Genomic DNA, 22,349 nt, shown 5'->3' with positions numbered 1-22,349 from the left:
TTAATGTCTTTATTAGTGTTGTAATGCTGTCTGCCCTTAGGTTGAGGCACTTTGACATTTTAGCCATGGACTTATTTAATATTTAAAATCATGTTCTTGCTTTTCACCTGGCAGTTTTAACTTTGTGTTAAACTAGTCCATGCAACAGCAAGATTTTGTCAACATATTTGAACGAGTTGTTATTGGTGGTTGCTGGCTTTTCTCTGCCCTGATGCGATCTTGTGCTATATGTTTTGAAAGCTGACAAATATCAAAGGTTTCCTTCCCAGCACACGGCTGACCATTGTAGATTTTCTAGGCAGCAGTACTCATTAAATATAGATTTTGTTTCACAGAAATATGTATACCAGACATCTTTTTTTGTTTAAACTTTTATTAGGTGAGATGCATTGCACCTCAAATCAATTCTACCAGAGAAAACAGAAGATTGATACCAGTAAATGATTCACTGTTGAGCAGAAACGATAGAGGAGATCAGTGCCATAATGATACAATGGACCAAATGACTCGCATTACTATGAGTACATTCACTGTCCCTCTGAAGCCTCCACACTGTCCGTCAGTAGCTGGTTGTTAGAGGAGCATATATACCCCTAAGGCGGGATGCCACCGTCAGCCCCTCTGCATATTTACCCCAGGATATTGCTACTCTCTGTTTTGCCAGCAGTAGCACCACTGCTGCTAGGCTCTGCCCTGCCGGTGACACATTTTTGACTAAGCCCAAGAGACATATTTGGGTTTTCTGATCTAGCCGTTCCGTTAACATGTGTGATAGTGCGTCTGTTATTTGTGTCCAGAGGTGGAAAACTGAGGGACACAGCCAAGCCAGGTGGACAAGGTCAGGTTCCACCCTTCTCATATCACACAATGTGAGTCTTCCTTCAGTCCATACCTGTGCAGTCTGGCTATTGTATGGTAGAGCTGGTGCAAATACTTAGTTTGTGGTACGCAGGTTATCATTAGGGATAACATACGTGTTTGTGTACAGCAAAAAACAATGACGTTGGTGCTAATGGTGGATTGAGTGCCTCATTCTGTCTACTAAGTGCTTTCTCTGTTGTTATTTGACGCTGTGTTTGGCTGCTAGTGCTGAGCATGGTTATTAGCCTCTGACGTGAAGGAGTGGTCACAATATGGGTAGGTGGTGGGGGGGCTCGTTTGGGAACTAAGAAAATGCTGCACGAACCGCAGCACGGATGCGGTAGTATGTAAAAGTTAGCAGTGGTGTTTGATACTCTGGGAGAGATATCGCTTCTGATGTAATGAACTCCCCCCTGGGGTAGGTGTCTTTGATATAGCACAATTTTACTTTGTCTAGGATCTCTAATGTTTTTTATTCACAAGTTGCAGATATGAGGGAATGGTAGTGCCTTAGAGAGGGGTCTGGGGCACAGAGCAGCTCCTGGAAGGCCCGTGCCTGTAATTTCTGCCGTGCGGCACACTGTCGACCTCCCCCTTATTTCCACCAGTACCCCGATGTGTCAGAATGTCATTTAGCGGCACCAGGCTACATACATGCATACATCCAACTACATGTTGGATGTATGCATCTGGGCTGTACCAGTAGTGTGCAAATTGGGCTTCAGCACATAAGTAGTAAAGTTTCAAATCAGGAGCACCGAAGCCTCCTTGGGCGTAAAAGTAAGGTGAGAATCTCCCACTGTAATCTGGGCTGTTTACCTGCCCATACGAGGGCTGTGAGGTGTGTTTGCAGTGCTTTAAATAAACATTGCGATAGTTCTATAGGGATGTTTACGAATTGGTACAGAAACTTGGGAAGTATAATAATTTTCAGGATGGCTGTTCTATCTGCAATGGACAAGGGACGTTCGGACCATTTCTGTACCTTGTCCTCAAGGTTCGCTATAGCAGTGCCATAATTGCTACGTACAATCTCGCCTGGGTCTCAGTACAGCCATATCCGAGGTTTGTCACCAGGCCGGTAATCCACTTTAATGGGTACTCCAGTTCACAAGGCACAGTAGCCGGTGTTAGCGGGAAGACCAGGCGATATGTCCCAGTTAATATTGAGCTCCAAATGTCTTCCAAATTGTATGTATTCCCGGATCGGTGGTGCAGCGTGGGCCTCGGGAGTCTTAACATACAGCACCATGTTGTGGGCATATAGGAAGATTACGAGTGGTCTCTGAGTAAAGCACAGAGCAGAAGCAGCATGGCACTGCCGTATGGTGGAAGCCAGTGCTTCCAGTGCTATAGCAGGGGGAGAGAGAGGACAGCCCTGCCTCGTCCTCCTGCAGATGGGTTTGGCGGTCCCGCTTACCATACCCAGGCTGTTGGGCCACTGTACAGTAGTTTGACCCATTGTATTAAGGTTACAGAATCTTTACATCTACATTTATTAGTGATGGAGGCCTGTAGGTGCTCCAGTGCTTCTTGTTGTGATCGGAAGGGCAATTATAAGCATTTCTCGAGCAAATTCTTTGGAGAAATCACTTGTTGGACCATCCGGTGCCGGAACTTTGCCAGTCGGAAGATCTGATATGGCCTCTTTGATCTCATCTACTGTGATTGGCTGTGCTAGAATGTCCCTTTAACCTGGCAACAGCCAGGCCAGCACAATTTCATTTAGATAGCTACTCAACCCTGCAACAGAGCATGTACTATGCATTTGATAATGTTTAGTAAAATAGTCTGTGAAGGTTGTCAGTACGTTTTTGGTATCATAATGGTCTGTACCAATGGGGGAAGTAATTTTTAGTATGTGTGCGCTCTCAGTGTCTTTAGCTTATGTGCTAGAGCTCATCTTCTACTTCCTCCTTCTCCATATGCCCTCACCACTATGTGTTTAGAAGTGTTTTATCTCTAGATCAGATGTGGCACTGTAATCTGTCAACAGCTGACTTACATTAGCTAAAAGCCTCTAATGCTGGATTACCAGAAAGTACCCGCCCTGTCCGCAGATCCCACGTTGTCCGCAAATTACGCTGTTTTGCTGGACTGCATTTCGTCCCGAAATACAGGACCAGTCAACTCCGGTGACCAGAATCTCCACTGGAATTGAGTGGGTGTATGGGTGGGAATCGCTATCGTGAGCAATACCAGGCTGTGATCTGACAGCCTTCTGGGAAGGTGTGTAATAGCCCGTGTCCAGTCATTTACGTCTCGAGTTATCAGCCAGTAGGCCAGATGACACCATGTGTTGAGGACTGAGGATATGAAGCTTGTGGGATATTTTATTCTCCACAAGTCTAGCATGCAGTGATCTTCCATGCCAGGTAGTTTTGCTTGAGCAGCCCGTTTACCCTGCCAGTGCACGGAGGTTGATCTATCTAGAGCAGGGTTCAAGCAAGTGTTGAGCCGCCCCCCCCCCCCCAATTACATAACAGCCATGGTCATTGGGAAGTACATATATAGGTTGGAAAGGAACCCCTTTCCAAACTAAGACCAAGAGGCCCTGAGTAGTACGAGTAAGACGATGTATATTTGTTTGCTGTCCTTATGCCTGACACTCTTTTCTGTGTGTCTGGGGTCAAATGCGTCTCCTGCGGGTAGACAATATACATTTTCTGACGGTTTAGGTACGCTAGGACGTGTTTTATTTTCCGCGGGTCGTAAAGGCCCCTGACATTCCAAGACAGGAACGATATATGGCTATCTCCTACATCCGTTCCCATTGTGTGATGTGTTGAGAAAACATTGCATGTGTGCACATGCTGTGCTCCTAATTTAGAGATTACAAATTGCTGCATGTCATCATTTGTACCTCTGGCAGTGTTGATACATCCTATAAAACGTGCGTTACCCCTTTCCCTACCTCCGTCCCACATCCGTATACCAATCATGCCAACGACATTCCCTTGTCTGCAAACATAGGTACTTTGGGAACAAGACAAACAACTACAACTAAACTGCAAATAAACCATAAGAAATGTCAAACGGGGTTATGGGGAGTACCTAGTGGGGTGACTAGATTACCGGTGAGTATTCTCCCCAGTATCAGAGTTGCTCAGGATGTACAGTAAATGACTTCATGGGTATTTCTAAGTACTTAACAGCCTTCACGAGGTGAATGGAAGCGAATGTTTCCCTGTCAATGGGGTTGTGGCATTGTATTAGTCAGAGTCACTATATTGTGAAGACCTCGTTGACCTTTCAGGGTCAGGCGTGAGGAATTTTCAGAAGACACAGCCTTTTCTCAGGTGAGAAGCAGCCTTCTTGGGGGTCTTGAAAAATTTGTGGCTTGTCCTCAAGTGAGTCTACCTGGATATAGCAATGCATATTCTATACTGGCCTGCTGTAGCAATTTTTTACAAATTCGAAGTTTGCGCCATGCAAAACGCGCATCGCGATGCACATTCCCATTTTGCGAGTCAGTACCAACTCGCAAAATGGGAATGCCACTCGCAAATAGGAAGGGGTGTTCACCCTTCCTATTTGCAATTCGCATCGCTATGCAGAATTGCTTTGTGACCGCGAACGCGGTCGCAAAGCAATTTGCTGTTAGCACCCATGTGAAGTGGGTGCTAACCCATTCGCAAAAGGGAAGGGGTCCCCATCGGACCCCTTCCCCTTTGTGAATGGCTCTAAAAATATTTTTTCAGAGTAGGCAGTGGTCCTATGGACCACTGCCTACTCTGAAAAAATTAAACCAAATGGTTTCATTTTCCCGAGTGTATTGCAACTCGTTTTCCTTGAAGGAAAACGGGCTGCAATACCAAAAAAAAACTGCTTTATTGAAAAAGCAGTCACAGACATGGTGGTCTGCTGTCTCCAGCAGGCCACCATCCATGTGAGTGCAGGGAATCGCAAGGGGGTCGCAAATTGCGACCCACCTCATTAATATTAATGAGGTGGGTTTTTGCGACCCCCTTGGGATTCGCAGATGGTGTCAGGGACACCATTCTGCATATGGGATTGTGACTCGCAACTTGCGAGTCACAATCCCATTTCTACCTACATCCGGCCCTTAGTGTTTAGTTTTCTTTCTCTGACTTCAAAGTGAGAGGATTTATAAGACAATCTTGCTGGATACTGGGGTTAGGAAAGCGTTTTTTTAATTACATGACAACATTTAAATAAACTTCATAATATATCAGAATTAGGAGTACAAATGAAGCCCATTTTTGTTAATTCTGAACTGTGCTGGAAACAAATACCTTTATATGATTAAAATAAATCATTGCATTAGGTGAGGCAATTTCCACACATTATCGTCTGTGCACTGTATAGTTTTATTTGAAAAACGTTATGACTGTGCAACGTAATGGTCATTTCAATCAAAAACGTATTGTCTGTAATGGCAGTGTGTTACCACATCATGAATACTCCACTCCACTCCATTCTGCTCTGCACCACTCCACGCCACTGCACCCTACTCTGTATCACTTCAATTTACACCACTCCATGCCACTGCACTCTTCTCCACTCTATGCCACTGCATTCTATGCTACTTCACACTACGCCTCTCTACTCTAATCTGTACCACTCTACTCTAATCGGTACCACTCTACTCTATGCCAATGCACTTTACACCTCTCTACAACACTGTGCTCTGCTCCTCTGCATGCTATACAACTAGGCAACACCAATCTAGTCGGCACAACTCCACTCTGTGCCACCCTGCAACACTGCACTGAATGCCACTGCACTCTATGGTAATACACTCTACTCTGTAACACTCAACTCTATGTCCCTACACTCTACATCAATACACTGTTCTTCACTTTAGTCTATTCTATGCCGTGGCACTCTACACCACTTTACTCTATGCCATCGCACTCTATGCAACTCCACTCTACCCTACACCTCTCTACTCTACGCCACTTCACTCTACTGCAAAACAATCTACTTTTACCACTGCACTCTGCGCCACTGCATTCTATGCCACTGCACTCTACCCTACACCTCTCCACTCTATGCCACTGCACTCTACTCTGAAACAATATATTCTACACAGCTGCACTCTACACCACTCTGCCCCACTGCACTCTAAACCACTGCACTCTACTTCAATGCACTTTACGCCAATGCACTCTAAACTGCACTATACGCCACTACCCTCCAACACTCTCCTCTGCAACACTGTACTGGACGCCACTATACTCTACACCGCTCAACTCTGTACTACTGTATTCTGCACCAAAACACTCTATTCCACTGCACTCTATACCACTCTACTCTGCATAACCCCACTCACCGTCAGTGCACTTTACAGCATTATACTCTGCTCTGCAATGCACCACGCTACACTACTCGGCTCCACTGCACGCTGCCACTAGTCTACTCTGCACTCTATGCCACTGCACCACACTACACTACTGCACTCAATGTCACTCTGTTGTATACCACTCTACTCCACTGCACTCTATACTACTCTATGCCACTGCACTCTACGTCAGTGAACTCTAAACTACACTGTACGCCACTTCCCTCTACTCTGTACCACTGTACTCTACACCACTGCTCTGTGCCACTCTACACCACTGCACTGACACTCTACTCTGCAACATTGCACTCTCTGCCACTGGACTCCACACCACTGTAGTCTGTATTACTACACTCTGCGCCACTGCACTCTACAGCACTATACTCTGCACTGCACCACTCTACACTACTCCACTCTGCACCACTCCATGCCACTGCACTCTCTGCCATTCTATTGTTTGCCACGCTACTCTGTCCCACGCCACTCCATGCCACTCTACTCTGTCCCACGCCACTCCATGCCACTGCACTCTACGTCAATGTACTCTAAACAACTGCACTGTACCCCACTGCACTCTACTCTGCACCACTGTGCTCTACGCCACTGCTCCTATGCTACTGTACTCCACTCTACACCACTATGCCACTTACTTTTAGCCATGCTGAACAGCAGCCACTCTGGTGTATAACACGGTAAAACACATTAGCAACGCCAATTACTCTTGCGTAGACAAGACCTATTGGCTTTCTCAGTGTTTGTTCGTACTATGAGGTACCTAGAACCCTGAAAGAAATGTGAATGTGTAAGTCCTTATTTTAAACATGCATTACACACATCATAATATAGGCTGCTACAGTATGCGCAAATACATTTTGGTTAAATAAAAAGTCCTTCTAAAATACAGATTTGAATAATATACAGTTTATACCCAGTACAATTTGTTTTTTTTATAACAGTTCAATAAAACCACACACTCCACAGTTCACCTTACAACATACTTACAGTAACTCTCTAAAAGATTGTGGGGGTGGGAACCGCCAGAAGACCGTACCGCGGTCAAAAGACCGCGGCGGTCATTCTGGGTTTCGCACTGGGCTGGCGGGCGACCGTCGAAAGTCCGCCCGCCAGCCCAGCGGGAAACACCCTTCCCACGAGGACGCCGGCTCAGAATGGAGCCGGTGGAGTGGGAAGGTGCGACGGGTGCAGTTGCACCCGTCGCGAATTTCAGTGTCTGCAAAGCAGACACTGAAATTCTTCGTGGGGCCCTCTTACGGGGGCCCCTGCAGTGCCCATGCCATTGGCCCCGCGGCACCCCCTACCGCCATCCTGTTCCTGGCGGGAGACCCGCCAGGAACAGGATGGCGGTAGGGGGTGTCAGAATCCCCATGGAGGATTCTCAAGGGCAGCGGGAACTTTCAGTTTCTGGCCGCGGCTGAACCGCCGCGGTCAGAATGCCCAGCGGTGCACCGCCAGCCTGTTGGCGGTGCTACCGCCGACCTCCGCCATGGCGGTAATTACCGCCAGGGTCAGAATGACCCCCAATATCTTTGTCATCAGAAAGCTTCAAGTGACTCCTTTAATTAAAGTCACTGCAGATTTAACAGTTGCGCACATTTGCATTTCCAGGCCCCTTTACATTTGCAAATTTACCAGTTGCGCACATTTGCATTTCTTTAGAGAAGGAGACACCACGGCAAGAAGGCCCTCCCTCCCTCAGAGCCTTTCAATCCAGCTGAGAAAACTGATCTTTGCTAATTACATTTTGTCCTTTAGGTGAAAGGCAAAAATTACGTAGAAATGCTGTCCTTTAAGCCTTTTACCACGGACAACAGACGGCAGGGCGAAAGTATGGGCAGTCCGTGAAAATTACAGACGGGTGGTCACCCTACCTGCAGGAGATCGTCAAGCCCTATGCTGCACCTTTGTTATCTTGGTTCCCGGCCTCTCATTACTGGCCAGTGAGCACGCTGAGTCCACCGTGATGTCTATGACCAGGTGGTGATAATGAATCCAGATCAGTGGAGCCTCACTAGAGTGCAGCCATGTCGGCTGACAGCTTTCTAGTGCCCCTGACCCTGCACCCCTTCCTCCCCCCGCCCACTCCCCCCAGTGGCCATCTTTACCCAATTCAAGCACATGGCATGGATACAATGATAAATAAATGTGGGATTCAAGCTTGCATTTTTTTTTTTACATCCGTTAAGACCCACAGCTTCATTCAGTTGAACTTAACTTTTTGTAGTTTCAATTTGGAAACTAATTTGAAATCTGGTCTTTGTTTGAGGCTCCAAGGTCCTTCGGGCTGCAAGCACGCTGGTGTCGTGTGAACCACAGAAACATGCTTGTATCTGATAGAGACTTCTAGGCGTAGTTTCCTTATCTTAGAATTATCCCCAGGCGTCTGGTTGGATCTAGGAATTTTTTGTGAGCCGGTAGGTGGCATCGTACAGCTCCATATGGCGTCATCTGCATTGAAAGTGATGTGCATGGTGTTCATATGGGCACCACCCCAGGGCACTGACATCAGTTATTTTCTTTACATGGCAGCTAGTGCCGATCTGGAGAAGAGCTATGCCTAGTCTTTTTTGACCAACCTTTTTTGACTTTCTGTTGGGAGCTTTTTGAAACTTCGACTCCTGATGCGTCAAGGATATCCACTAGGAAGGCTGGTTTCAAGGCCTGTGGCCTCTGTCACTGATAGAGGTTGGTGACGGACCCCCATTTGGTGAGCTTCTGGTGTTTGGAGGGTAACCACAGCACCAAGAACTGCGTCAATTGCCATGCCATGCATCCCAAGGCCGGTTGGGAGCAGTCCCTCAAGCTCCTCGCTGCTCAAGGTGCGATGCCACAATGCTCCCAATCTTGATTGAGAGGAAGGTCCTGAGATCACATGCTGAGCCACTCCAAGCTCCTGTCGTCACAGTCAATGTCATCGGGAAAATCATGTCAGCCCTACCGGCACATGAAGAACAAGAAGTTGAAGAGAAATTCCAGTCATCTGACGAGACAAGGGAGAATGGGCACTGGAGATCCTAGCTCAAGGGTGGAGCCTGCACCTGGGCCATCTCTGCATCTCCCAGAGTTTCCAGGAGCCGGAGTAACCCCCGCCCAGTTATGCGAATTGTGTGAGGCCATGCACCACATATTTGGGTTGCCTGTCCCTGCTGGAGAGTCTTCAGGCCCCACGAGCTCGACAGACCTCTACTGGTCTTCCACCTGCGGGCCCCTTGTCCTATTCAGGCCTCTTCAATCTGCTGATGGATCCAGAGTTGTGCTGGTCAAGCCACTCAACCTTCCCTGCTGGTTGCTCCAGTGTAGATGCCACCAATACCCCATGGCGGCACCATCCCCACGTCACCTCCAACTCTGTCTCAGGGCCGGACGGTCATCATCTGACACCATCTCTGATGCCAGTAGGGGGCAGACTACTCATGATGGAGCCAGTGCCTTATTTGTATGATAGGCCTGGACTGGGGGACAAACAGGAAGTGTCTGCGGACCCTTAAGGATTCCAGTTAGAGGATACAAAGGAGAATTAGTATAAGGATCTAGTGGATGCCAGTGGACTGGACACCTCCCCAGACACTGGCCTGGTCTCGCCCCCTACCATGGCTTCAGAGGAGGGTGCCTCATTCGTACTGATAGTGTGAAGGGCTGCTGAGGTCCTGGACCCTACGCTGCCCTCAGTGGCAGTCAAGACAAATGTCTTGGCGGAGGTGCTTCAGGCATAAGTTCCCCCACAGAATGATTACTCCCATTTAAAGAAGCTCCTGCTCAGGGCCTGGTCAAAGCCCAGCACAGGGGCTCCTGCGCATAGGACCATTGCACACCGCCATTGCCCTATCCCAGGGGACCTGAGTTTCCTCATCCAGTACCCCACCCTGGGAAGCTTGGTGGTCATGGCTTCCACCTCCAAAGTTAACTCCGGTGCATTCCCTACCATTCCACCAGACAGAGAATCTAAAAAGCTGGATACCATTGGGTAGAGGATGTTCTCTACCCCAACGCTGGCACTGTGGTACGTGAACACTGTGTGCCTCTTGTGCTGATACTCCCAAACCACCTGGGACTTGGTTATGCAAGAGCTGCCCATGGTCTGGGAGAAGGCCCGAGCCATACTTTCTTAAGCAGTTACTGATGGGAGGGACACAACCAAGTTCATCATATGATGTGGGCTGTATACAACCGACTCGCTGGGCAGAGTGATTTAATCATTGGTGGTCCTTCGGTGCCACGCCTGACTGAGAACCATTGGCTTTTCAGGGGGCGTCCAGGCCTCGTTCATTAGCATGCCCTTTGATGGCTGTCTTGTTTGAAGAGAAGGCGGACTCTGCACTTGAGCGCTTTAAGGACAGCATAGCTACGGCCAGATCCTTGGGCCTTTCCATGTCCCCATGCCAACCCCAGTCCTCATTCCACCCCATTCATGAGTATAGAAGGGACTTCCAACCGCTTCTGTACACGCCCAACCACTTCAGCTAGCAATCCTAACAATGTTTTTGTAGCTGAGAACGGGTTTCCACAGACCATGTGGGACAGGCAGCCAGAGGTGGACCCAGTCCACCACACCGGTGGCAGCTGTAGTCGCCACACCCCTTTAGAATGCCCTCCGACCATCATAGTCTTCCAGTGGGGGGCAAGATAAGTCATCACCTGCACCATTGGAGGTCAGTAACATCCGACCATTGGGTTTTACAGCTCATGCAAAGGGGCTACTCTCGCCCCTTTGTGATCACCCTGCCCTTCCCCCACCCATGCCACCTACTTACGACAAGCTGGCGGAGGGCCACATCTCCTTGCTTCATCAGGACGTGTTAGCTATTTTGGCTATGGGAGCTATAGAGAAGGTGCTGGCATCAGAAGTAGGTTGCTATTCCGGCTACTTTCTGGTGCACGAGAAGAACAGAGGACTTTGTTCTATTTTAGACCTGCATCTTCTCTATCTCTTACTAAAAAAGGAGAAATTCAGAATGCTCAGGCTTAAACAAGTCCTGTCTTCCCTGGACCCAGTAAACTGAATGGTACTGCTGGACTTGCAGCAAGCTTACTTTCACATCCCTCTCCTGCCTGCTCCAGGTGCTAATTGCAGTTCACGTTAGGCCATGGGCACTTTCAGTTTGATGTGCTCCCCTTTGACCTTACCAGCACTCTTCGGATGTTCATGAAAGTGTTGGAGGTAGTTGCAGTTCATCTGAGGAGTTCATTAATTCCAGTCTATCTGATAGAGACTTACAACTGCAGCTTCCACAGCTGAATTCCCTAGCGTCAGCTGCAAATCTGGATTTTTTTGCTGAGCAACACCCTGCACGCGCTGTCGGTGGCGTAGTTCGGATCTGAGTGTGTTGTTCGGCTCCGCATGGCGTCGTCAGCAGAGCCCTCTGTGACGTCACAGTTGCCTATAAAGGCACCACCCCTGCACACGTACATCAGTTCTTTTTCTTCCGCGCCGGTTTAGCGCAGGTCCGGGATTGAGCTACCCTCTGCCTTTTTTGGCAGGCTTTTTTTAACCTTTTGGTAGAAGATTTTTTGGTCTGTGCGAGATGTCCTCGATGAATACGGGGTTCAAATCGTGTGGCATCTGCAATCACGCCATGTAGGGGACGGACCCCCATCAGGTATGTCTCTGGTGCCTCGACAGAGACCACGACTCGAAGTTGTGTTCCAACTGCGACTCCTAGGAGGTCACGGTCCTGCTATAGGAGGAGGTTGCAGGACTGCTCCAGGAGTCCTAAGTCCTCTTCTTCTCATTCGAGGTCCTCCAGGCACTCGGGGAAGAGGCACAAAAAGGAGAAGAAGTCCAAGTGGACTTCCACTTCGCCACGCCCGTCAGCCAACTATACGACTCAGGAAAGTCGACGTTCCAAGCACGGTTCTGCGAAGCCGATGCCAGGGCCAACTTTGCGTCTCTCCCCCTATCCGGAAGCCAGAGGGACTCCTCCTCAATTTAAAGAATTTTGCGAAGCCATGCGTCTCGTATTTGAGTGGGCTGCCCCCACTGGTGGGTCTTCGGGCCCCACGGGGTTGGCAGGGGCCCCATCAGGTTCGACACCGGCGGCTTCAGCCTCAGCGCTGTTGGGCCCCAGGATCCAATATTGATCCGGATCAATGCCGGTTCCACACAGTCGGCCTCCTCCAGCTTCGGTCCCGATGTTGTTGCTCCCACCACCACCAGTGTCCACCGGTGGTGCAAGCCCCATCCGGAGCCGGAATGACATTGTACGACGCTGATTCTGACTTTGACGGCACCAACAGGGCCCAGATCAGTGCCTGAGGCTTATTTCGAAAAGCCAAGCACAGGTGAGGAATGGGAGGGGTCTGAGGACCCTTAAGAATATGGATGGGAGCAGGACTGGTATGAGGATCTAGGGGAAGTCGGTGGACTGGATACTTCTCCAGATATTAGCATGCTCTCACCTCCTTCTGTGGCTACGCAGGAGGGAGCTTCATATGCCATGGTGGTGCCTAGAGCAGCAGAGGTATTGGACCTAGAGTTACCTACGGTGCTGGTCAGGACTAACATCCTGACAGAGGTGCTTTAGCTGGGGGTTTCCACATCGGAGCCGATGTTACCCTTCAATGAAGCCCTTACTGATGTCCTGCTGGGGACATTGTCCAAACCCAGCACAGGGGCTCCTGTAAATAGGACAATCAGCCACCGCCATCAACTAGCTCCTACTGACCCTAGTTTTCTCTCCCAACACCCAATCCCTGAGAGCTTGGTGGTCCAAGCCTCTACTTCCCATTTTGCCTTACCTTCCGCTCCCCCAGATAGGGAATCCAAGAGGCTGGACCAACTTGGGAAGAAGATGTTTTCTTCCTCAAGCCTGGCATTGAGGTCCGTAAACACTTCATGCCTATTGGGCTGTTTTTCCCATACTTTATGGGATACGGTGGCACAGGTGCTGCTCAGGTCCTGGAGGGCATATAAGACACTCTCACTCAAGCCGTCAAAGATGGTAGAGACACAGCCAAGTTTACGAATCTGTGTGGTTTGGACACGACTAACTCGCTGGGTAGGGCGATTTCATTGACAGTGGCCCTTCGTCGCCACGCCTGGCTTCATACGTCTGGCATTTTGGGGGATGTCCAGACAAACCTGATGGACATGCCCTTCGATGGCTCACGCCTTTTTGGAGACAAGGCAGTCTCAGTGCTTGAGCGGTCCAAGGACTCTTGAGCTACTGCCAGATCTTGCACCTGCTTGCCAGCAGTCTGCCTTTCACCCCTTTTGAGGCTTTGGAAGGGGTGTGGTAGCGCGCCACCCACAGGTCAGCCACCTCCAGTTCGAGGACAAGGTCGTGGTACCTTCAGACTCCAAGGGTCTAGCCAGAGGTCAGCCACAACGCAGGCCCCCTCTTACACAACGCCCACGTCCTCCTAGTATGATTCTGCAAGACCATGCTTGTCCAGTTGGAGGGAGGATTCAATTTCCTCTCCATCACTGGCGGTCCATAACAATGGACAAATGGGTCTTGCAGATGATACAGAAGAGCTATTCCTTCCCCTTCCAGTCTTTCCCTCCCTCTATGCCTCCATTACAGGAACGGATGTTGGAGGATCATTTAATCTTACTCCGCTAGGAAGTTATGGCTGTCTTGGCCAAGGGAGCCATAGAAAGGGTCATGATGTCAGAAGTAGGCAGTGGTTGTTATTCCCGCTACTTTCTGATTAAAAAAAAGAACAAGGGTCTTCGCCCTATCTTGGATTTAAGGGGCGTCAATCTCTTCCTCAAAAAGGAGAAATTCAAGATGTTCTCTCTTGCTCAGGTCTTGTCTGCCCTAGACTAAGGAGACTGGGTGGTAGCATTGGACTTGAAGGATGCGCATTTTCACATCCACATCCTGCCTGCCCACAGTTGCTACTTGCGGTTCAAGGTGGGCCATGAGCACTTTCAATTTACTGTGCTCTCTTTCGGTCTCACCAGTGTCCCTCGGGTGTTCACCAAAGTGATGGCAGTGGTAACAGCTCATCTGGGCAGGTTAGGGATTTCAGTCTTCCTGTACCTCAACGACTGGCTGTTGAAGGCTCCTACACCCCAGGCTCTCGTCAGTCACCTTCAGACGACGGCAAACCTCCTGCATTCGCTGGGGTTCACTATAATCGTGACAAAGTCACACCTGACTCCCTCTCAGAAGCTCTCTTTCATCTGGGCCGTTCTGGACACAGTGCAGCTTTGGGCTTATCCTCCTGAACAGCAAGTCCAGGATATTCAGTTTAGGAGAACAATGTTTCGGCCTCTATGCTAGATTTCAGTGAGACAGACTCTAAGGCTGTTGGGACTCATGGCCTCCTGCCTCCTGTTAGTCAAGCATGCCAAATGGCACTTGAGAGCACAGCAGTGGGACCTGAAGTTCCAGTGGGCGCAGCATCAGGGAAATCTTACCGATACGGTTCAGATCTTGGAGGGGATTGCAAAAGACATGCAGTGGTGGTTAGTGAACTGCAATTGGGTCATAGGCAGACTCCTCTCCCTTCCCCAGCCAGATCTCACAGTAGTGACAGATGCATCACTTCTGGGATGGGGCGGCCATCTGGGAGAGGTGGATATCAGAGGTCTCTGGTATCCGGTGGAATCTGGACTCCATATCAACTTACTGGAGCTCCGGGCGATCCAAATGGCATTGAAAGCATTTCCTCCTTTTGTAAAAGGGAAGATAGTGTAGGTGTTCAGGGACAACACCACCGCAATGTGGTACTGTACCAAGCAGGGCGGTATGGGGTCCTGGACCCTTTGTCAAGAGGCTTTGCGTCTCTGGAAATGGCTGGAACAGCAGGGCATTACCCTGGTGGTTCAACACATGGCAGGTTCTCTGAATGCCAGGGTGGACGAACTCAGCCGTCAGTGTCTAGTGGATCACGAATGGTATCTCCACCCAGAGGTGGTGCAAGGACTCTTTCAGCAATGGGGAGAGCCTTGGTTAGATCTGTTCACCTCCGCAGAGAACGCAAAATGTCAGCAGTATTGCACGTTGGAGTTTCCAAGGCGGCAATCGCTCTGCGACGCTTTTCGTTGCTAGTGGAGTTCAGGTCTCCTGTACGCCCTTCTGCCCACACCATTTCTGCCCAGAGTTCTCAAGAAGATCAAGAACAACTGGGCCCAAGTAATCCTAGTGGCTCCAGATTGGTCACGGAGAGTCTGGTATCCTGAGCTTCTGAAAATGAGCATCAATCCTCTAATCAGGTTGCCCTTTCAGGAGGATTTTCTGTTGCAGAAACAGGGGAAGGTTCTCCACCGAAATCTGTCAACTCTGCGTCTACATGTGCGGAAATTGATCGGCGACAGTTGGTAGCTTTTGACCTTTCTCCAGAAGACTGTAAAGTTTTTGGCAGCCAAGCGTCCCTCCACTAAAGCAGTATATGCCTGCTGTTGGAAATGCTTTGTATATTATTGTACAGAAAGATCTTTTGATTTTCTTTCTGCTTCACTTTCTGATATCCTTCTCTTTCTACTATCCCTTGCCCAGCAGGGTTCTGCCCTGGGTACTCACAAGAGCTATCTTTCTGCCTTATCAGCATTTCCTTGGCTATCTGATCACCCTTCACTTTTCAAATCTACCATTGTACATAGATTCCTTAAAGGGCTTGCACATATGTTTCCTCCTATGCCCTTGGTTATGCCCCAATGGGACTTAAAATTTAAATCTGTCCCTTACATTTCGAATTTGTGCTCCGTTTGAGCCCTTACACAACTGTCCCCTCTGGCTGCTTACCATCAAAACAGCCTTCTTAGTGGCCATAACATCTGCCAGGAGGGTGAGTGAGATGCAGGCCCTTTCATCCAAGCCACCGTATCTTACCATATTTTCAGAGAAGGTGGCTCTCAGATCTCGTGCCTCTTCCCCCCCAAGGTGGTGATCCCATTTCATCTGGGTGAGAATATCAACCGGCCCATCTTCTTTGCTCCACCTCAACCCTCTAAAGAAGAGGAGCGACTCCACCGGCTGGACCCCCCAAAAAAGCGTTGTCATTCTACCTCGACCGCATAAAAGAGTTCCGGGTGGAGGACCATCTCTTTGTGGGGTACGTGTGAGCAAAGAATGGTCGGGCAGTGCAGTAGCGAACCATATCGCACTAGATCGTTCTCTGCATCAAGATCTGTTACGCATTGGCCAGGAAGCAGCCTCCTGAGGGCTTGGGGGCTCATTGTACCAGGGGCAAAGCTGCTACCACTGCGCTACCTTGACGATATTTGTCAGTCGGCAACATGGGCATCTTTGCACACGTTTGCAAAACATTACTGTCTGGACAATCAGGTACGGAGAGACGGACACTTTGCCCGTTCCGTCCTACAGGACTTTTTAGAGTAGTAGAGGTATCCGCAGCCCACCGGCAGGAGAATATGGCTTGGGTATCTATTCAAAGGTAAGGAATCTGCAGCTAGAAGTCTGTATCAGATGAACAAGATACTTACCTTCAATAACGCATTATCTGGTAGAGACTCTATCTAGCTGCAGATTCCTTACACCCACCCATGTCTCCCCGCTCTACGGATATGTCTAGTAGAGTTAGGGATTATCCCTTTCAGAGCCCTATTTAAGCACAGACAAACGGTTGGTTCATCCATGACTCTGCGCTTCTGGCGTGGAAGTTCGTGGGTAAAATAAATGATGTATGCACGCCAGGGTGATGCCTTTATAGGCAACCGTGATGTCACAGACAGCCCCAGTGACGCTGACGATGCCATGAAGTGCCGAACGGTGCACGCAGATCCGTACAATGCCACCCGATGGCACGTGCAAGGTATTGTTCAGCAAAAAATTCTGGATTCTAAGCTGACGCCAAGGAATACCAGATAATGCGTTACCGCATGTAGGAAGCTGGCCTGATGTGTGGTGGGTACCTAAGGCACTTATACCTTATACCATGTGCAGATATCCCCTCTTAGTGAAGTGTAGGCAGTGTGTAGAAGCCAGGTTCTCCAGAGGCAGCTGTGGATGAGCAGCCAAGGCTTATCTAGGAGACATGCAAAGCTCATGCAATAATACTGTAGTCGCACAGCACATGCACACATGAAAAAAAAAACACTCAGTTTCACAAAAATAAAGATACTTTATTTTTGGAACACAATACCACAAAATACTAGAAGGGCAACCCTCAATAGGAGGTAAGTAATACACTAAATATATACACTAGTAGTCAGAAACAGGCATAGAAAAGGTTGGAAAACCGAGCAAATAGCAATAACCAATAGTGGACCTAGGGGGAGCACAAACCATATGCTAAAAAAATGGATTGCGAGCACAGGAGCCCCACCTAGGTAAGTAGAATGTGTAGAGGGGAGCTGGTAGTACTGGAAAACCACAGAAGTAAGTAACACACTACCCCGCAGCGACCAGGAAAGGAGGAGTAAATCACTGGATTTTCCCCAAACCACCTAAAAGGAGGAAAAGAAGAAAAAGAAGACACCCAGACAAGACTGCAAGAAAACCAGCAGTGAACTCCTGAAGAAAAACGACCTGTGGAGAGAAGGAACCAAGTCCAGGAGTCCAGAAGGAGTAGGAGCTACTACCCACCCAGCTGTACTTGCAGGAGTTGGTCAACGGTGAGGAAGAACAGGTCAGCACTGCAGCCCTGGAGCCGGAGAAGTGTTCCTGATGGATGCAGATGATGTCCCACGCTTGAGTGAAGATTGCAGGCGGGTGTCAGTGCAGGAATTCCAACAACAAGCCTTGGCAAAGGCAAGCTCACGGTTAGTGTAAAAGCGGTGCTGCCAGGGACAAGCAAGGCCCAGGAGTACTCAACCCAAGAGGGGGAGTCAGAGGGGACCCTCAGTGTCGCAGAGAGTCCACAGGAGCAGAGGTAGCACACACAGGAGTCCCACAGGACGAGGACACAGAAGTCGCAGAAGAAGCCCACACAGCACTATAGAAAGGGATCCCACGCCGCAGGAGAACCACACAGAGTACTGTGCTTCACAGGAAGGAGTGCTGGGGAGGGAGCTGCACGTCACCTGAAGATCCCTTGGAGAAGATGCCAACAAGCCTTGACAGCTGTAAGAGACGCGGTGCACAGGGGTACTGTCCTGTTTGGGAAGGCAAAGTCTTACCTCCATCAAAGTTGAACAGCTGGCAGAGAGTACAAAGAGGACTACTCCGGAACACCACCCGTGATGCAGGATCCACGCAGCTCAAGATGAAGGTGTTACCTCCCTCTCCCAAAGGAAATCCTTTGTTCTGCCTTCATGGGCTTGATCAGATCAAGGAGCAGGAGGGCAGAAACCTGTCAGAGGAGTGACAGCAGCTGGGCTGCCCAGAAAACCCTGTAAGACTGGTGGTAGCAATGCTGTGGGTCACCATTATGTAGCTGGACATAGGTAGTGACCTATGTCCAGTACACGTGCAAAATAGCGTCCCTGCACTCACAAAGTCCAGGAAAATGGATCTGGAGTTTGTGGGGGCACCCCTGCTAGTGCATGGGTGCCCTCACACAAAGGTACCTGCACCCTTCCCACTGGGCTGAGAAGGCCTACCATAGGGGTGACTTACAGTGACCGATAGTGAAAACGGGTGCATACACCCGTTTCACGCAGGTTGCATTGGCAGGCCTGCAGAACCCTTTGCATGGGTTCCCTAAGGGGGGCAGAATAACTGCAGTAGCCCATAGGGATCCCCTTGAACCCCGATGCCATGGGTGCCTAGGTACCATATAATAGGCACTTACATAGGGGGACCAGTATGCCAGTTGTGGGAAGAAAAAGGTACAGTTTACAGGAGAGAGCAAAACTAGTGGGGTCCTGGTTAGCAGTATCCCAGTAGACACTGTCAAACACATGACAACAGGTAGAAAATGGGGGTAACCATTCAAAGAAAGAGGGTACTTTACTACACTTTAGGTAAGTAACTTGTTCTTCCCTACCTCAGCTATTGGCTGTTGAAGGCAGGCCCGCCCCTGGCAGTTGTCTCCCACATCCAGACTACAGCAAAGCTTCTGCATTCCCTGGGATTGGCTATCAATTTCCTGATTACTCTTGACTCCTTCTCAGATGCTTCTTTTCACCAGAGATGTTCTGGATACAGTGCAGTTTCTGGCCTACCTCCCCTCCCCTTCTCCCCCCAAGTCCAAGATATTCAGGCTACGATACCAATATTTCACCCTCTGTCCTGGCTGTTGGGCATCATGGCCTCCTGCATCCTTCTTGTGACTAATGCCTGTTGGCATATGAAGGCTATGCATTGGGACCTGAAGTTCCAGTGGGCACAGCATCAGGGAAATCTCTCCAACGTGGTTGAGATCTCGAAGGGAACAGCAAAAAGCCTGTAGTCGTGGCTAACAACCACGATTAGGCTAGTGACAGGCCCCTCTCCCATCCCCACCAAGATCTTACTGTGATGACAGATACATCACGTCTGGGCTGGGACAGCCATCTGGGAGAGGTAGAGAGCAGAGTACTCTGGTCTCTGGCAGAAGCAGGGCTCCACATCAACCTAGTCTAAACAATGTAACTGGCATTGAGGGCCTTCCTTCTATCAGGGTAAGACTTGTTCGGTGTTCTCAGACAACACCATTGCCATGTTTTACTGCAACAAACAGAGTGGGATGGGGTCATGGACCTTTTGTCAAGAGGCTCTGCGTGTCTGGACATTACTTGAACATCAGGGCATAACCCTGGTGGTTCAACACTTGGTGGGCTCTCTGAACGCCACAGCAGACAAACTCAGCCGTTGATGTCTAGCGGATCATGAATGGCAGCTAAATCCAGAGGTGGCGCAAGGTCTCTTCCAAGACTGTAGAGAGCCTTGGTGGAATCTACTCACCTCCGTCGAGAACATGCAAGTTCAGTAATTTTACATGCTGGAATTCACAAGGTGGCTCTCGTTCAGAGACGCTTTTCATCTCGAGTGGAGCTCAGGCCTCCTGTACACCTTTCCAACAATACCACTCCTATCCAGAGTTCTCAAGAAGATTACGAACTGCTGGGCCTCAGTTATTCTGATGGGCATGGAGAGTCTGGTTTCCAGAGCTGTTGAGCATGTGTAAGGGTCCTCTGATCAGGCTGCCTCTTCGGAGGATCTTCTGTCTCAGCAACAGAGTAGGGTTCTGCACCAAACCTGACAATGCTTTGCCTTCATGTGTGGAGATTGAGGAGCGACAATTGACAGCTTTCGACCTTCTGCCCGAAGTCTGCAATGTTATCTTGGCAGCCAGGCATTCCTTCACCAAGATGGTATATGCCTACCATTGTAGCAAGTTTGTGGCATGGTGGGTGTACAGATCAACAAGTTGACAATCTTTCTGCACCCCTTCCCCAGATTCTTTTGTTTATTGTTACTCTAGTCCAGCAGGGCTCTGCTTTTTAACCTTAAAAACGCTATATAAGCATTTCTCAGTTGTCAGATCAGCCATCCCTGTTCAAGTTCCCTATTGTACATAGGTTTTTGAAAGGTTTCCAACACATGTTCCAACCTTTACCCTTCATTATGCCTTAGTGGGACCTTAGTTTAGTCCTAAAGTTTCTCAAGCGCACTCCTTTTGAGCCATTACACGACTGCCCTATCAGACTCCTCACTTTAAAGACAGCCTTTCTAGTGGCAACAATGTCTGCCCAGAGGGTCAGTGAACAACAGGTTTTAACATCTCAGCATCTGTACCTTACCAACTAACCAGAAAAGCTGGTTCTTCAGAATATAGCATCCTTCCTACCGAAGGTGGTCACTTCCTTTCATGTAGGTCAGTCCATTTCCCTGCCTACTTTTTACACTCTGCCTCATCCCTCTAAAGAAGAGGAGAAACCTCATTGTCTGGACCCCAAAAGAGCATTTGTTCTTTCTTGCTTGCACAAAAGAGTTATGGGTGGATGACAACTCTATGTGGGGTACGTTGTAGTCAAAAAAGGAAAGGCAGTGTGGAAATGGACCATCTCATGATGGATAATGCTCTGGGACAAAATCTGCTATGCATTGGCTAAAAAGCAACCTCCTGAAGGTTTCCGAGTTTATTCTACCAGAGCCAAAGTTGTGACCACTGTATTAGCTTGTGGAGTACCCATCCTGGATATCTGTCAGGCAACAAAGTGGGCTTCCCTGCGCACGTTTTCGCAGCACTACTGCCTTGACAGTCAGGTCTGTTGCAATAAATATTTTGCCTGTTTGGTCCTACAGGATTTTCTAGTACAATCCATGTTGCAGTCCCACGTCCGTGAAGGTACTGCTTGGGTATCTATTCTAAGGTAAGAAATCTGTGGCTAGATGTTTCATCAGATGTTCAAGTTACTTACCTTTAGTATTGCCTTATCTAATAGAGACTCCATCTAGCTGCAGATTCCTTACCAACCCACCTGTCCTACCAGCTTTGCAAACGGATTACGAATGAAGGGCTGTTTTCCTTTTAAGGACCATAGCTTCATGCACCAGTGGTCAGTGTTCTTCGTGGTTCTGCGCTTCTGGTGTGGAAAGTCACAAAAACAACTGACTTCAGCGCACTGGGTTGGTTACTATGTAGGCTCTGTGCATGTCACTTCCAGTGCAGATGGCGCTATGTGGGGCAGAATAATGCTACCTACTGGTGTGCAGGGGTACTGCTCATGAAAACTTTTCCTATCCAGTCTGACGCCTGGGCATAATTCTAAGGTAAGGAACCTGCGGCTAGTTAGAGTCTCTATCATATAAAGCATTACCAAAGGTAAGTAACGTATTCTTTTGACCCTGACCAGTTCTGTTTTTTCCTCTCTTTTGATGGTGTTTGCATATCTTGAATGTATTCAGCACTGTTAAAATAACCCATCTGCAATTGTGCAAAAATTTCTGCTTTATCTGTTTGCAAATAGAGTGAACAGCATTCAGCCATTCGCCACCTTAACTGAAGCCGTCACTCCGAATGCTGAAGTGTTCATTCTTAGGGGGTTTGAAAGGATATGTATCTTATGAAGCAATGCCCAGAAACAGCTCCAAAGTAACATATGGCAAATTGAACGGCATAACGCCCCGCAGTTAGCAGCCAGCCCTATTTTTAGGTCTTGTCTGAGACACAACACTCGCTATCACTTGCGATGCTTTATTTTTCTAAAATAAAAGGGTCTCTTAGCCAGCCCATTACTTACCATTGGTTGGCTTCATTGTCAATATTATTTTCTTACTTTTCATTGGTAAGCTGGTGTCAGAGCCTCTTCCCTTTACTTTGCCTCACTGTGTTTTTGTTTTCTTCCTTGGAGCATGGACCAACTACTCATTGATTTCTTTATTAACCA

The 22,349-nt window shown here is 48.7% G+C and overlaps 1 protein-coding gene across 1 annotated transcript in view; it reads left to right on the top strand.

Annotated features, from left to right (window-relative positions):
- The window catches only part of CNGB1 (cyclic nucleotide gated channel subunit beta 1), a 1,925,718-nt gene that overhangs the window by 1,659,849 nt on the left and 243,520 nt on the right, over positions 1 to 22,349 (top strand). The window lies entirely within an intron of this gene.

The sequence above is a fragment of the Pleurodeles waltl genome, chromosome 12, assembly GCF_031143425.1.
Source record: "Pleurodeles waltl isolate 20211129_DDA chromosome 12, aPleWal1.hap1.20221129, whole genome shotgun sequence".
Taxonomy (NCBI): domain Eukaryota; kingdom Metazoa; phylum Chordata; class Amphibia; order Caudata; family Salamandridae; genus Pleurodeles; species Pleurodeles waltl.
The sequence above is the reverse complement of the archived record's forward strand: the minus strand, read 5'-3'. Positions and strand labels throughout refer to the sequence as shown.